Raw genomic sequence first — 15,231 nt, 5'->3', positions numbered from 1 at the left:
GCTGGCAAGCGTATCCCACCGTGCATCGTCATTAACCCTCCATGTGCCGTGAGGAAGGGAAATGGATCTATGTAGGACATCCAAACAGTCATCGGATGTTTTTGTCTCATACTAATGTACGGCTGCATGACAGTACCAACATGTAGTACATAGTATGTAGTACGCAATGCCGGATGCAGCGCTCTGTACTGTACCTCTGTACCTTCTGCATACGTACGTGTACACGCGCCCGTTGATGTTTCCGTGGACCTCTTCCTGCCTTCCTCATGTGCGTCCACGCTCCCGTTGATATCTCTGTGTTCTCCTCTTCCTGGTGAGGGCAAAAAGCGGCGGCGTTCTGAGGGATCGTTGCCAAGCTCATCAACACATTTATCATCCCCTAATGTGTCCATTTGGTGTTTCGCGCTCCAACGCATCTCAGAGCCTCGTCGCGTGCTGTGGTTTGGCCAATTCATCTCCAGTGACAGCTCTTATCTGGCTGCGTAAAAAAAAAGACAAACACAAAAGTGTTTTTTCTTTCATACAGTATTCTCTTGGCTGTGGTTATCTCACCACGCACATTCAAACATCAAACAGTCATGTCAGAAACTATGGAAAATAAACACCACACGCACAGAGGTTTCCAAGTTCCACTGAATTGTCCAATGGGTCATTATTTTTTGAACCATTTTCAGCTCAAGCGACTTCAAAATTAAGATCTGAACGGCATCAATTTTGAACCATACTACCGCCCCAACTTGACTCAGAGGAAAACACTCTTTTGGTGACAAGGGAACTCGTTTGGTCATTTCCCGAAGCAGAATAATAACAACAGGTCCCTGAGCAGACGGATGTGACCACGTGGCGCCCAGGAGCCGATTCCAGCTGCTTGTAAGGCGCAGAGAAGCCGAGATCCTGAATGGGACCCATCCATCACAGGGTCAAACACGTCTTCCAATTTGGAGTCTTAACCTGCTTGTCTTTGGAGGTGGGAGGAACCCACAGGGAACCACACCAGCACGGGGAGCTGCTGCTGTGCCGCCTCATTAAGCACGTTGTTTGCACTAATCTATGCCCGTAACAAGTGAACTGCTTTGTTGTAAATTTGTTTTTGTGTTCTACAACTGCCGTGCACTGGACTGCGGTCCGTTTTCCATCCATAGAGCAAACAACAAAACGTGTTCTACAGGGCACCGCTGAGAGGAAAATACAGTTTATGAATCCCCGTGGGTAAATTCACCGTCATTTAACCCGTCCAAGGGGTCTTCAACCCACCCAGGCGCAGTGGGTTTCCGCATAGCGACGCCCGGGGATCAGCTCCAAATCCATTCTCCACATGTCCCCACATAATTGTGGGGAGAACAAGCAAACTCCCCACTGAAAAGCCAGAGTCGGGATTGAACCCACAACCTCTTGCTGCGAGTCACACCGCTGACCACGGAGCCACCACTGTTAATGATAGATAGAAAAAAAACAAAGAAAGGGGAAACCGTAGAGCAGCGGTTAAAGGGATCTAAATAATGCAAACACATGCAACCACCTCATTGAAAATATCATCCTATTATAGATGTTCACCTCATTCTGACGCACGCGTGCAGGGAAACGTACCGAATGCAAGGAGCTTGCCTGTGTGTCTGCGCCTGTGTCTGCGTTCTGTGCGCGAGCGGCTCGAGGCGTTCCAACAACTGGGTTTAGAACTAAACACTTAAAGCACGACATCCCTGTGTGAGGAGTTTGAATTGGATCGCTCCTCAAAATGAGAACGTAGGTGGCCCGGCGCTATCGACCGTCGCCTCTGGAGCCCCTCGGTTCCAGAACAATCCCCACCCAGCTAAAAGGGCCGGTAATTAAAGCCACTACACGGCGAACGCTGGGCTACACTGCCTAAACAAAGCGTCGATAAGCGATGTAGCTTTTAAGCAACAAACACAGCGGGAGGGTGGAGGAGCTGCGTAATGATGATACCAAGAGAGACGGAGCGAGAGGAGGAGAATGCACACATCTGATTTTATTTACCTATTAATGGCCGAGGTGAGTGCTCTATGGACCAGAATAATGAGCCAGATCAATACCCATTGACCTACTGCCGCGCCCGCTGCATTTCCCATTACACGGATGCCCCCGGGTAGCCTGCTCTCTGAACAACAAACTGAATAGAAAATATGGCGTGAGAGCTTGTGGAGAAAAATCTTGTGGTTGGGGAGGAGTATAGACGCACACCTGAAATATTCAACCTAAGTATTCAGTCTGATCTCTTGCTTATTTTGGGTAGACGAAATCGGCCGCAGCTGATTTCTTCGTATTTATTCGTCAGGGGAGTAGCACTGGGGATAATGTTGCAAAATGCATAAGAGCTGTTTTGTTTCACGCCATCACATTTTTGTGCATTGTTTATTTTCCGGGGCGACATTCACTCGGCAACATATTGACAGTTGCTTAAATGATAAACTATTTGTTAATGCTTACAATGTTTTCAAGTTTCTAGTAATAGAATTAGACTTTGTTTTTGGATTTAGTGCAAACAATGTGTCAGAAACTTTGATGTCACTTTTTTAGCTGTTCTTGTAAATTCAATCAAGCTCCACTTGGACGTTTTGGACTAAAAATAAGACTAAAACAGCATCGTGAGCCGGCTCTGACAAGCTGGTGATAGACATACTGTCTTGCTTCCACACGCAGATACTCCCACACACAAAACACACATTGGCTGCAAAACCAACACTTGTTCTGGGATAAGGACACTGTGATGGAACTATAGCTGATGTGGCCTAACGCTCCAATCCCAATATCAAGGTCAGAGCTGACGCAAGGCCTACTGTACAATACGGCAAAAACAATTCTCATTGTTTTTCCCCATTTGCTGATGTTCAAATGTAGTTAAAAAAAAAAAAAAGATTTGGTTTATTTGGGCATTTTTAAAGCCGCAAACAACAGACATCCATTCCACACATCCGCTGATGGCCCAGTGTCGTCATCAATAGCTCAATTTGGCTATTCCTGAAATCACACCTCACCAACGAGGAATCATTCCCACTGGACGGCACATCTCGCAGGAACAACGCAGCAGCTACCTCCATGGACAAACGGGGAACAGGCACAGAGGGTGTCAAACCAGGAGAGACGGCGTTTCATGTGTAAATTTCGGGAAATGAGATCAAAAGATGAGCTTCAAAGCCGTGCGAGAGGGTTGTGCTGTCCGCGCTGCCGCGCTACTTCCCCAAAACTTCTTTGCAGAACCGGAAACTACAGGTAGGAGGGTCACCCAGAATAGAAATGGGAAGGCACATGCTGTGTACAGCAGGGGCGTCGACAAAAGAACTCCAAGACATGAATTTTTAAAAAGACAAGGAAAAGTCACTGTATTTTGAATACAAATCAAACAAAAACCATCCGCCGAGGAAGCAAGAAAACTCAACCTCTTAAATTTTATAAACAGGGAAAAATAATCTTGTGGTAAATTGAAGTCTGAAAAATTCTTAAAATTTCCTCTTTCAGTCGGGAGTGAAATGAAGACGCCTTTAGCTGATCAAGCTCATTACGCAAATCTAGACCCGTTCATTCACCTAAAAATATATGATAGTGTTTTTTGGATGTTAGGACTAAAAATTTGCAGCCAACCTCCCAGTCTCCCGCTTTCCCAATGCAATTTGATGTGTTGCCATGGTGATATGGGACAAAACAGCGAGTCACATCGCACCTTCAAATGAATGAGGATGTTTTATCACAGGAATACAGTGTCAGGGCTTCTCTGAGACTCTGTTGGAACGGAAAGAGAATGAGAGAACGGGGAAATGAGACACCTTCATGCTGTACATTTAGATAACCATCCCAGCGCGTTTTAAAGCACTGAGCCACTCTGAGCTGTGTGGGGGACGCAAGTCAAGCAATGAATATTAGAATTACTTTTGTTTTGTTTGCTTAACTTTTTTTTTTTTGAAAAACCAGTAACGGACGGTGGGATTAATCAAAATAAAGCCCTATTAAACATGCTTTGCTTGGCGAATGGACCTGTTATCGGTCAAGTCATTATCTATTGGTTTGCACCTACCTGAGCTTGACCTCTGGATGGTCCCGGTCGCCCAGAGGAGATGTGTTCGGTAATTTGTCTCAGATCCTGCGGAGGACCTCATTAGCCTCCAACCCGAACAGTAAATTACCCTGCCGTGGTGCCGCGGAGCCTCTTAAAAGTACCTTAACAGCACGGCGGTAACTTGAACAAAAAAAAAAAAACCTCTATGATGACTGTACTTTTACCTACTAATCAATGACCACATCTGGAAATACAGTAGGGCGGCTGAATGATAGGTAGATCACAGGGACAGCGATTTCTTAACTCCTACCCCACAATTGTGTGTGGCAGGTTGGTTTAGTGTGTTTCTGTTGATAAATTACACAGTGCACTTAAAAGTCCTTGAAGCTCGGAATTGCTTTGGGCTGAGTTCTATTCTCATGCGATAGTCTTCAACGCTGCCAAAGAGGTTGATTCCCTTAACTTTCAAAATCCGTGCTCCGATGTCAGTCATGGCTGTTCATCCTTGTACGGTGACCTTTGCGTTGCGTTACGTAGTGCACTGTACGCAGGAGCTCAGAATCATTGGATATCAGCTCTGGCTGGAAATTGCTTCTTTAAATAGAAACGCCTGACATTAATTTAATTCTACGGCAAAGTACTGATGGTTAACACACCGGAGACTACTCACCTGAGTAACTACTCTGCTGGTGCAGGCATGAGTAATTCAATCATAAATTGGTGGAAAATAACAGCACTGGGTGCCGTCATAATCGTCACTTAGGCTCAGAAGGCAAGGCAACTAGGTTTTTAATATAGGTAAAACCGAGTGTGTGTGTGTGTGTATATAAATATATATCTCAAAATACAGTAACTGTAACTTAAAACACATGCAAATATACAAAACACAAATGCTTGAAACCTAGACTGGACTTGTCCTCTAAAGGTTCTAATATGCCTATATTTCACATTTGGTGCTTATTCTTTATTGCAAAGGTGTCATTACATTTTGTTAAACTGTGCCTTTTTGAAGGGGCAGTTTCATCTTTTTGTTAAACTGTGCCATTAAAATGTCTTGGAAAGTCGTACATTTTGAAGGGGCATGTAATAGTGATAAAATAAAAACAATAAAATATTTAGTTCAGAGAGGGAGCTCTGGTTGCCCTGTGGCATGAAGCTTATTGCAGCCAGTGAGATGACAGTGTTTGGACCGCTGCTGTTGAAAATCAGTGCCATCATCTGTCAAGTCCAAACAACTCACTTAGGGCAGCTTGGATAATAACTGAATAATTCAACTTATTCAAAATTGTTCTGTTTTTCATTTTTAGTTGACATGCTTTTTGCCTCTTTTAAAGTGATACTGTCTTCTGACTCTCTTTGGTTTGACGTTTACAAGTATTCCGCAGATAATATTGTTAAAAGGGTATTTGAAAAGCACGGTGGCCCTGAGAGCTCAGCGCATTGCAATTTAATAAAACACATGCAAATAGACAAAACAACTGCAAGAGCCACAACATAAAACACATGCAAATAGACAACACAACTGCAAAAGCCACAACACTACAGCAAAAGCCACAACATAACAGCATACTTAAGAAAACACATGCAAATATACAAAACATAAAATGGAAAAGCCACAACATAACAGCATACTTAAGAAAACACAAGCAATTAAAAAAAAACATTTAGGAAACAAACTGCATAGCAAAACACTTTGCAAATTCAAATAACACAAACAAACAGATGCACCAACTTATCTGCAGTAAAATATATTCATCTTAGATATTTTGTGCCTGAATCTATATTAATTTATACACATAAGAACCTGGAGCCACAACTATCACTGTGGTCCCATTTTATGAGTCATGCGACAGCCCAGGATGTACTGAAACATGTCAGAGTAAGTTAATGTCTCATTTAGCAGCAAGCATTATATAATTTTTAGTATCACATTAATAGATGTTCTTCCATAAGCAATGCTATGCAAGTGTGGTGATGTATTCTGTTGGATATTAAAGGGACAGTTCACCCTTTGTTTTTTATTTTGATATAGTTTCATTTATGACAGCGGTATGTAGGACAGTAGTCCCAGTGTCTACCTCACACAGTTCTAGCTGTGCTAGGTGGTTATTTTGCAAGAAATCTAGCCGGGAGGATAGTTATCTGAGCACAGAACCATGTGAGGAGGCTGCCTTTACTGCTGTCCTATACACAGCACCCTTTCGGGTTGAGTGAAACTATATACAAATTTGGAAAATGGTTAAACTATCCCTTAGCGGTTCTCAAAAAACTTCAATTTCTTGGTTAATTTTCATTGCTTAAGATACAACAATTTAGATATAAAACCAGAAATAAAAAGGAATAAGACACTGACTTGAACTTGTCCCAGAAAAGTGTAGAGGTTGATTTTCTTTTCTTAGGAGTGTGTGGACCAACTTGACCTCAGGAGCCTGGTTTCCCTCTTGATGGATGGGCCCAATGCGAATTCCAAGGTTGTTGAACCTCTCCAACAAGACCATGTGGAACAGTATGGAGGTTCTCAGCCTGTTGCTGTGGGGAGCCGTGGACTCCACGTGCTACACAATGCCTTTGAAAGTGCCTTCTTCATGTGGCGGCTGGACATACTCTTGAAAGCCATGCACACTGTTCCACAACCTACAAGCAAGGAGAGAAGACTACAGTGCTGTCCCCAAGTCCACTTCCACGGTCCCTTTATCGTTCGGCTTGAACAGCCGCACCTGACACTCGTCGGTTGGGCTCACGGGCGGCAGGTTTAAAAACCCCGTCCACACACTCATTCGGTTCTGTGTCATGACGTGTTCCATCTGCTCCTAGCTAATTCCACCTAGCCTCATCTCTACAATAAACTGGTGTTTACAACCCCCCGTCGTCTGTGCCGGAGTGCCCTGAAAACGCCACTTGGGTGGCGTGTGGTGGTGAAACCGCCACACTCTTATAATGAGCTGTGCTCGGACACTGCTCGGGGTCCGACCTTGCTGATTGCTCTTCTACTCTGTCCCGTCTGAACCTTCATGCATGATGAAATGAAGACTCTTACATATATTCTGTTCACCAAAAAGTTCATTTCCATCAAAACAGCAGAATTTCCACTACACCACTCATCTTGGCCGAGCCACAGTTCTACGCGATTGTCGCCGGGGCCTTCAATCCCCTTTTGAAGAAGTATCAAACCGACGAGCCAGCGCTGCCTCTCCCCAGCGAAGACTTGGCTGAGTTGATCAAGGTAATGATTTATATGGGTAGCACTGCACATTATCATCACTAAAGTCTTGTCACTACGGATTAGGCCTAATTGATGTGTACACTGTGTTAATGAAGAATAGGTAAATTCTTTAACCTTTGTTCACGCATTAGAAGTATGATTTATGATGAATTTGGATACAGGGGACTTGCATTTACTTTTGATATTGTCTTTTGACAGGGTCTACTTTGACGCTTTATCAAGAGTGAGGTGCTCCAGGGCATCACTGCACTGCGGCTAACCAAAGTGGATGTAGCTGACAAAAGGAACTGGCTCCAACCGCAGGACATTGACATCGGCTTGGGTGCTGAGTCGGTCCTCAAGGTAGTGTGGTAATTTAAAAAGATCGTTTAATAAATTAGGGTCAGGATGCCAGCAGCAAATATAATCTTATTGTACATACTATCCCCCTGTCCCGAGCAGCGAAAGTGTTGAGCTCAGAGTCCTTGAGTTTAGAAGGGACTGCATGCAGGGAGTGTCAAACATCGTCAGAAAAGTGCAGGAGAAGAGCCCCCACAAATATCCAACGGTTAGGCAGATGGCGGGTCTGGACCCCCCTGTCATGTTCAGAGACCCAGACAGGTGCAAGAGGCAGATGAAATGTCTTATTCAGACGTTTCTGCAGCACAAACAACTGGCAGGAGGTATTTCAGCTGGAAGGAATAGCTTTGGAATAGGCTTTGAAAAAACGTAAGAGGTCCACACTCAGAAAAATTCTGAATATTTATTTGAACTGTTGAGCGTAGTGCTGTAAACACGGTCAGGGGCGAAGTCACAAAGGGATTGCGTGGCTTTTGCAGGTGCTAAACTGGAATAAATCAGAGAAAAAACAGGCGGGTAATTCACAAAGTAACCGCAAACGGTGAAATGCACCGCTGACTACGCTGCCGCACAAACAGCGTCTCGGGGCACCGGTGCTATGTGCGCATATTTAAATGAGGTACTATGCATGCAGTTGGTGCAAATTGGGCCCCTTTCCATGCACATGAGCCTCATTGCAAATAGCGTCCAATACACAAAGCGCTAATAGCCACACGCAAGTAGAGTGAAATGATTACTGTCTGCAGAGACCTGGTGGTTAACTGCACGAGACAAAAAAAAGCTCTCTGATCGTCCTCGGAGAGCTTGTGAAGTGAAGCACATTTATAAAGGGTGTCACGCCCAGACTTTCCAGTGATCTGTAAATTATATTTTGACATTATTAATTTCTTATTACTGTCTATAGGGAATAGTGATAAAGTGGAATGCAGTAATTTAATGACTCCCCCCCGCCCCCATTATGCTGAGACCCTGTTGAGCGTATCACCCTAACAGGGTTTTAACAATTTCCATTATTTTCAAACCCCCCCACCCCTGTTGGCATAGCACCAGCACAGCCCCTCCAAGGATTTCCTAACAATTTTACATGATCATTAAACACTTTAAATCGAAAATAACTGCTGTCCGACAATTCTTTTATGTTTTATATTTGATAATTCGTTAAACAGGCAAGTGTAGAGCAGTGGCGTGAATGCCTAATGACTCTCCAATTGAAGTGACTGCTCGCTATTGACTGCTTCCTATCCTGTCCACCAATCAACTATGAAGTATTATGAAGTTGTCATAATTAGGTCTCAACATGAAGAAAATAATGTTAGAGCAATGCAAACATACACATTATTTTATCCCAAAGTGTTCTATGGGCATACGGCCCCAACTGACAGAGACGTACATAACAAATTCCTCGCACCTACCCCCTGCAACACACTGTAGGGTTTCGGTAATTGGAGGCTGCTGTGTCTCATGACTCTCTGATCCGTTCCCTGGCTCCGCTGAGCATCCAGGCTCTGCCATCTAGCAGAGGAAACTGACTTGGGGGAGAAATAATTAGGCCTTTGGAGGAGTTTTTGTTTGAGAATGACGATGAGGATATAAGAAGAATGACAATCTAATTCCCCCTTCCAACACAAAGAGAGGACTTCTGTTGCAACCAGTCAGCCAGCCAGCCAACCAACCAACAGAGCAACCAACCAGCCAACCAACCAACAGAGCAAACAACCAGCCAATCAACCACAAAACCAACCAGCCACCAAAGCAACCAACCCGCCAACAAAGCAACCAACCAGCCAACAAAGCAACCAACCAACAAAGCAACCAGCCAACCAACCAACCAACCAACAAAGCAACCAACCAGCCAACCAACCAGCCAACCAACCAACAAAGCAAGCAAGAAACTAACAAAGCAAGCAACCAGCCAACCAGCCAGCCAAGCAACCGGCCAACCAAGCAAGCAAGCAACCAGCCAACCAAGCAAGCAACCAACCAAGCAACCATCCAACCAAGCAACCAGCCAGCCAACCAAGCAACAAAGCAAGCAAGCAACCAACCAACAAAGCAAGCAAGCAAGCAAGAAACCAGCCAACCAACCAACAAAGCAACCAGCCAACCAACCAAAAACATGAACAACCAGCCAAGCAAGCAACCAAGCAAGCAACCAAGCAAGCAACCAACAAAGCAACCAATCAACCAGCCAACCAACCAACAAAGCAACCAAACAACCAAAGCAACCAAAGCACATGCTTTGGATGGTGGCCGGTGAAATGGTTCCTCTGCATTTAACCCATCCTGGCTTGTCCTTCCTCCGGGGCCACGGCCAGGAGCAGTGGGCAGCACACGTGGACGCGCCCTGGGACCAGGTGATGAGTGTCCATCGCTGGTCAGACGATGATGTTGACGATGTTGACGATGACGACCAACCAGCCAACAAAGCAACCGACCAACCAGCTGACCAACCAGTCTACCAAGCAGCCAACCAGCCAACTGACCAACCAAAGAACAAAGCAAGCAAGCAACCAGCCAACCAGCCACCCAGCCAGGCAACCAACAAAGCAACCAACCAACCAATCAACTAGCCAACCAACCAGCCAACAAAGGAATCAACCAACCAGCCAGCCAGCCAACTAACCAAACAAGCAAGCAAGCAACCAAGCAACCAACCAAACAACCAACCAACCAACAAAGCAACCAACCAGTCACCCTTTGGGACAGCACCGCAAGCGACCATCCATCGTGATTGAGGTCTCATCCCAAACCAACGGTTAAGTGTCTTAGCGATTGGTGCACCTCGAGGGCTGTTTAATTGACTATTGTTTAATTCAATAATCGTTGATTACCGAGCAGCACTGCCAATGGTTTAACAAAAGTCACCGCTCTTGATTGGAACTTTTGTAAAAATAATTCTCTTACAAACTAAACACTATCAGGAACAGCAGTACCCAGACACGGATTAGCGCTGAGGCACCATAATTGGATTTCCAATAGTTAATTGAACAGACCTAAACATGTGCCATCTGTAGTGTATTTGAAGCACAAGTCTTCAAGGCATTGGAAACTTGCTAATTGACTTTGTTGCTGCGTGTGAACAAGGCTCTAGCGTGCCACACAGGGAGGATATACAGGTTTGTATTAAAAACGGAGAGACTGAGAGACATTGCTCCAACAAATTGGACACATGCTTAACAAACCTTTTATCTCTTTTTCTTTTCTTTGAATTCTATATCTTGGCTTCTCTGTGTGATTTCAAACAAGGTGATTTAAAGGAGGTTGAAACACCCTATAAAATGGCCGGGAGACTAGTCGTAACTTTCAAACCACCAGGAACGAATGAGCTGTTTCTGTTTCTTTCTTTACAGAGGGTGGAGGTTTTCTTCTGTCGCGGTTGAATACATTTGATTTAGAACGTGTGGATATCACTTTTTTTTGTTTTTTTTACCTGTGTTGTCAGCATGCTGGACATACAACACAGAGTATTTGTTCCATTGCATCTAGCACAGTCAGTCTGCAAGTGGAGTTCAACTTGTCAGCCTGCAATTAAACGCTTTATTTACTCTTAAATCATAAAGAACTGCTGCAATAACTCTGTCCTATGGACGGCCTGTGGGATGACCAGAGTGTAGTTTTTTGTTGGACAGAACCAACCACCAATCCCACTCTTTGGAGAACTATTTTACCATGTTTGGGGCTATAAACAACTAATCACTACTCCAGGTGAGGCAATTAAACACAGAAACAAACATGTTCATGGAAAAACATAAACATCAGAAGACAACATGTATTGAAAAAAAAGAGTTAATTAAGCAATTGGTCGCGTGGCCTCTTCCTCTCGTAGTTATGGCAGTAAATGGGGGAGGAAAGGAGAGGGATGTAACCAGGAGGATGTTGGAGGTGTGTTTAAACCAGGTACTGGCTGGCTCTGTGTTTGTGTGTGTGTGTCTGTGTGTGTGTCTGTCCACCGGTGAGTGTACGGGACTTGTCTGAATTGGTTCTGGCGTATGAGGTTGGTATTATGTCGTGGCGCCTCCAAGCAAGGCCTCAAAGCCAGCCCTGAGTCCCACAGCCGTACAGACACCCCACGGCCGCAGGAAAGCCCCGAGCACCCTGCCCTGCTGCCACAGAAGACCCCCGGGCCCCCAGAGAAGCCAGAAGCCCGCAGAGCAACCTCCACGCGCAGCCCGAGGAGCATGACCCAGTCCCAGGGAGCACAAGGAGACCCCGCACTCTTGAGGGGCACACGTACACCCCACCCCCTGTGCAGGCACAAGACGCAGACGCAGACGCGGTACCCTGGACGTGGGCCCAGGCACAGACCACAGGCATGGACTGCAGGCCTGGAGCCAGGTCCCGCGCCAACAGAGCGCCCACCCCGCCCCCTTGCCCACCCGCGCCCCATGCAAGGGCAAGGCCCGGCCCACCACAGCTGACCACACAGCCGAGCATCCAGCCACGTAGCCGAGTGTGCCCAGCGCAGGGCACGGGGATGTCAGCTTCCTGTAGTGCATAGATATACAGGACAGATCAAGGATCACAGGGGTCTACAAGGACTAGATTATCTGTGTTCTCCTACTATTTTCTAATCTTTTTCACAAGATTTTATTTTCCATGTAATTTACTCTGTTTAAAAGATTGTCTCTTTGCTCAAACAGCTTAGCTGGACGTGCTTGGGCTCCTTTCACAAATCCCGGGCTCTTTTTCTGTCTCTCACTCTCTCCCCGTTAAGAATCAAAGCCAAATGCTAATGTGATGGGTTGAGATTGATGGTATGTTGATGATACTTTTAATTATACTTTAATGTAAGGCTTGAACTCCCTGCAGTGGCACGCGACTGCTCTCCCACACCACCACCGCCGCAGCCCAACCGAACCCACTCCGTGTCACCCCCGTCCCCCGCCACTGAAATGTCACGTTTCCTCAGCCCTGTGACTCGTCAGCCCCCCTGACAGGCTGGCATTTGGCCGCGTGGCCGTTACTCTCATCATCACCCCCCAGCCCACCCTCCTGTTATCTTCTTAATGTTGCAGATTGGCTTCCCGCTCTCGCCTGCCAGCCCCGCTCCATTATGCCGCCTGTGTTATCTGGGCGTGGACAGGGTAAACATGCACGGGGCCAGGGCTTCAGACAAGGCCAATCTAACTGCCGCGGATGTTGGGGATCACTCATGCATAGTGAAACATACCGACGGCAAGGCACTGAAGCAACGCGTAATCTGCCTTCCCACACTGCGACGTCAACCGCGTATCATGGTCCTGCACACCATTCATGGTGACCGGGAAATGTGTTTTTCAGGTGAAAAGAAATGAATTAAAAGATGTCCAACACTAGGGGAAAATATGGGAAATATGCGTTATATAAAATCGATAAATTGTAAAATTAAGTAACATACTTTATGTGTTTTTTACTTGCACCTTTTACTCTTATTTTAGGGAGCTCATGCAACATCTGGCAAGGGACTACAGACGAAAATTTGCCTTTTAACTAAATGTATTGTAGTTTTAATTGATTTGCACTGTGGCTGTAAAATAAATTCAATAAAAACAAATGCTTCCTCTGCTTTTTGATGATTGGCGGATTGGAATTTGGAGGTCTTAAAATTACTGCCTCACACTAAATTAGTAAATACACTTGATTGGTTAAAGAGAAATATGTTGCCAACATCAAAAGAACAAGGAGCTGCTGCTGCCAATGTGTTATAACTTGATGGAGGAATGGTCAATAGATATGTGACTGAACAAAATTCAAAGTGAATATTATTTAAAATGTAACTAAAAGAGACAAATACAAAATGTAAGTGTTGAGTGCATCACTTGGTTTACAATTATTCTCAAGCCAAGTAAAAAGAACCGTTTCCCAAATCTCAAAAGAATGTATAATAATAAAATAAATATTATTATATAATGTTACATTATAAATGATCTAATATATAAATATAATAATAATAATAATAGTAATAATAATAATAATAATAATAAACAATTATAATAATTATAAACCGCATACATGAAACTAGCCCAATTGCAAACATGTGTAAACACTAAGTATACCATCCTTAAGGTTCTAGAAAGGATTGGTTAGGGTTAGTGGTGTGGATGGTCATGGTTGACGAAATTGAATTTCGTAGAAATTGTCCAATATTTTTGAGTGACAACTAGGTGTGAAGCACAATGCTTAGGAAAAGATAACGAAGGCATAGATTCATGTAAAAAAAAAATTCTGTGTGTTTTAATAATTTTAATCTCCTTTTCCTCATGTTTCAGCATTAGCAGAAGTAAGACGTAGAAATTCCAAACGTTTTACGTTTGTGCTAGAAAAGTGAAGATAAGTGTCTACAAGAGTCTACAATTTAGTTTGGCAGATTGTCATAATTACTACATAAACCGTGAGGTCCTGGATACACTGAATTTTAACAGGCAGCTTTAAACTGTCCCAGATCTTTCCGATTTAAACTCCTTTCTGAGTCTTTTCGTGCGTGAATGCTGCTGCTGATAAAACCAGACTGGGTAAAACCACCACGCTCCGTGAATGCTTGACCTGATAATTGGTTTAAATATGTTTTGCATTAATTATACAGTACATGTCCAGAATAAGAGGCCAGATAAGGCTCTGTGCCTGATTTCCTCATTCGCTTTCCTGAAAAGCTGCCAAACGAATAAATCAAACCCAGAACAGAACTATATTTGAAGGTGAGTTTTTTTTATTTTTTTTATTATTAAACCATGACATCTGAAGGTGATTTGATAATGCGGTGTCTTTATGTGACATATAAATCAGCCAGCAGGCGGCTGGGCGGAGTGGAACACACAAAGGTACAGGTGATACATCACTGCTGGTGGAGCGCTGTCCGGCATGTAGATGACTGTTTTACCACACAACTGGATATTTGACTTACTTGGCTTGACTTCAGTCCCCACCGGCTTGTAACAATCCAGGAGTTTAATATGCAGTCAAACACACAATACTATACAATACTAATTTCACTACATTTTAAAAATATGTTTTGGTGTTTAGTTTGGCGACTATGATCCGTGCTTCCCCTTCATGGATCAATAACTTTCTGCATTGATCCATACATTGGTCAATTCCCACTTAGGAGTGAGTTCACAACAACAGCTCCAGTCCCTTCATTACACGCACACTTTCGGGGAAAGAAAGTGAACGTCTTCGGGCAAAGATGAGGGCTGATCCCCATGTTGAATAAAACATGCAGCCTTGAGTGGCAGTCTGGGCCTTGCAGTGAAATCCACCTGTAATGGCTTCCTTTTAATGTCTATCTTGCAGTTTATTTCACCAAGATATGAGTCATAACAAGGTTTAATTCGGTTCAAGATCCACCTTTGGGTTACCCGCGATTAGTTGTTTCTTTTCGCCGCTGGTCTTGAAGATGAAGGACGGTGAATATTGGATAATGTAAAAAAGCCCAAACAACAAACAGGGATATGCCGCGGCAACTAAAGTGGAAGGAAAGTACATTGACATACAACTTGAATCATCTTTAAATGGAATGGAACCACGTGAAATAAACTGAAACCCGTCCGACCACTGCCGGAGGACAGGTGGAGGCTGATGATCACCCAGGAGAAGCAACACATGGGCTCCATGCAATGTTGTAGCTGAATCAAACCATGACATCTATTCATTTTCCTATAATAAACTAAATATGTCCTGGTTT

The sequence above is a fragment of the Zeus faber genome (genome assembly GCF_960531495.2).
Source record: "Zeus faber genome assembly, chromosome: 3".
Taxonomy (NCBI): domain Eukaryota; kingdom Metazoa; phylum Chordata; class Actinopteri; order Zeiformes; family Zeidae; genus Zeus; species Zeus faber.
This window is presented reverse-complemented; position numbering follows the sequence as displayed.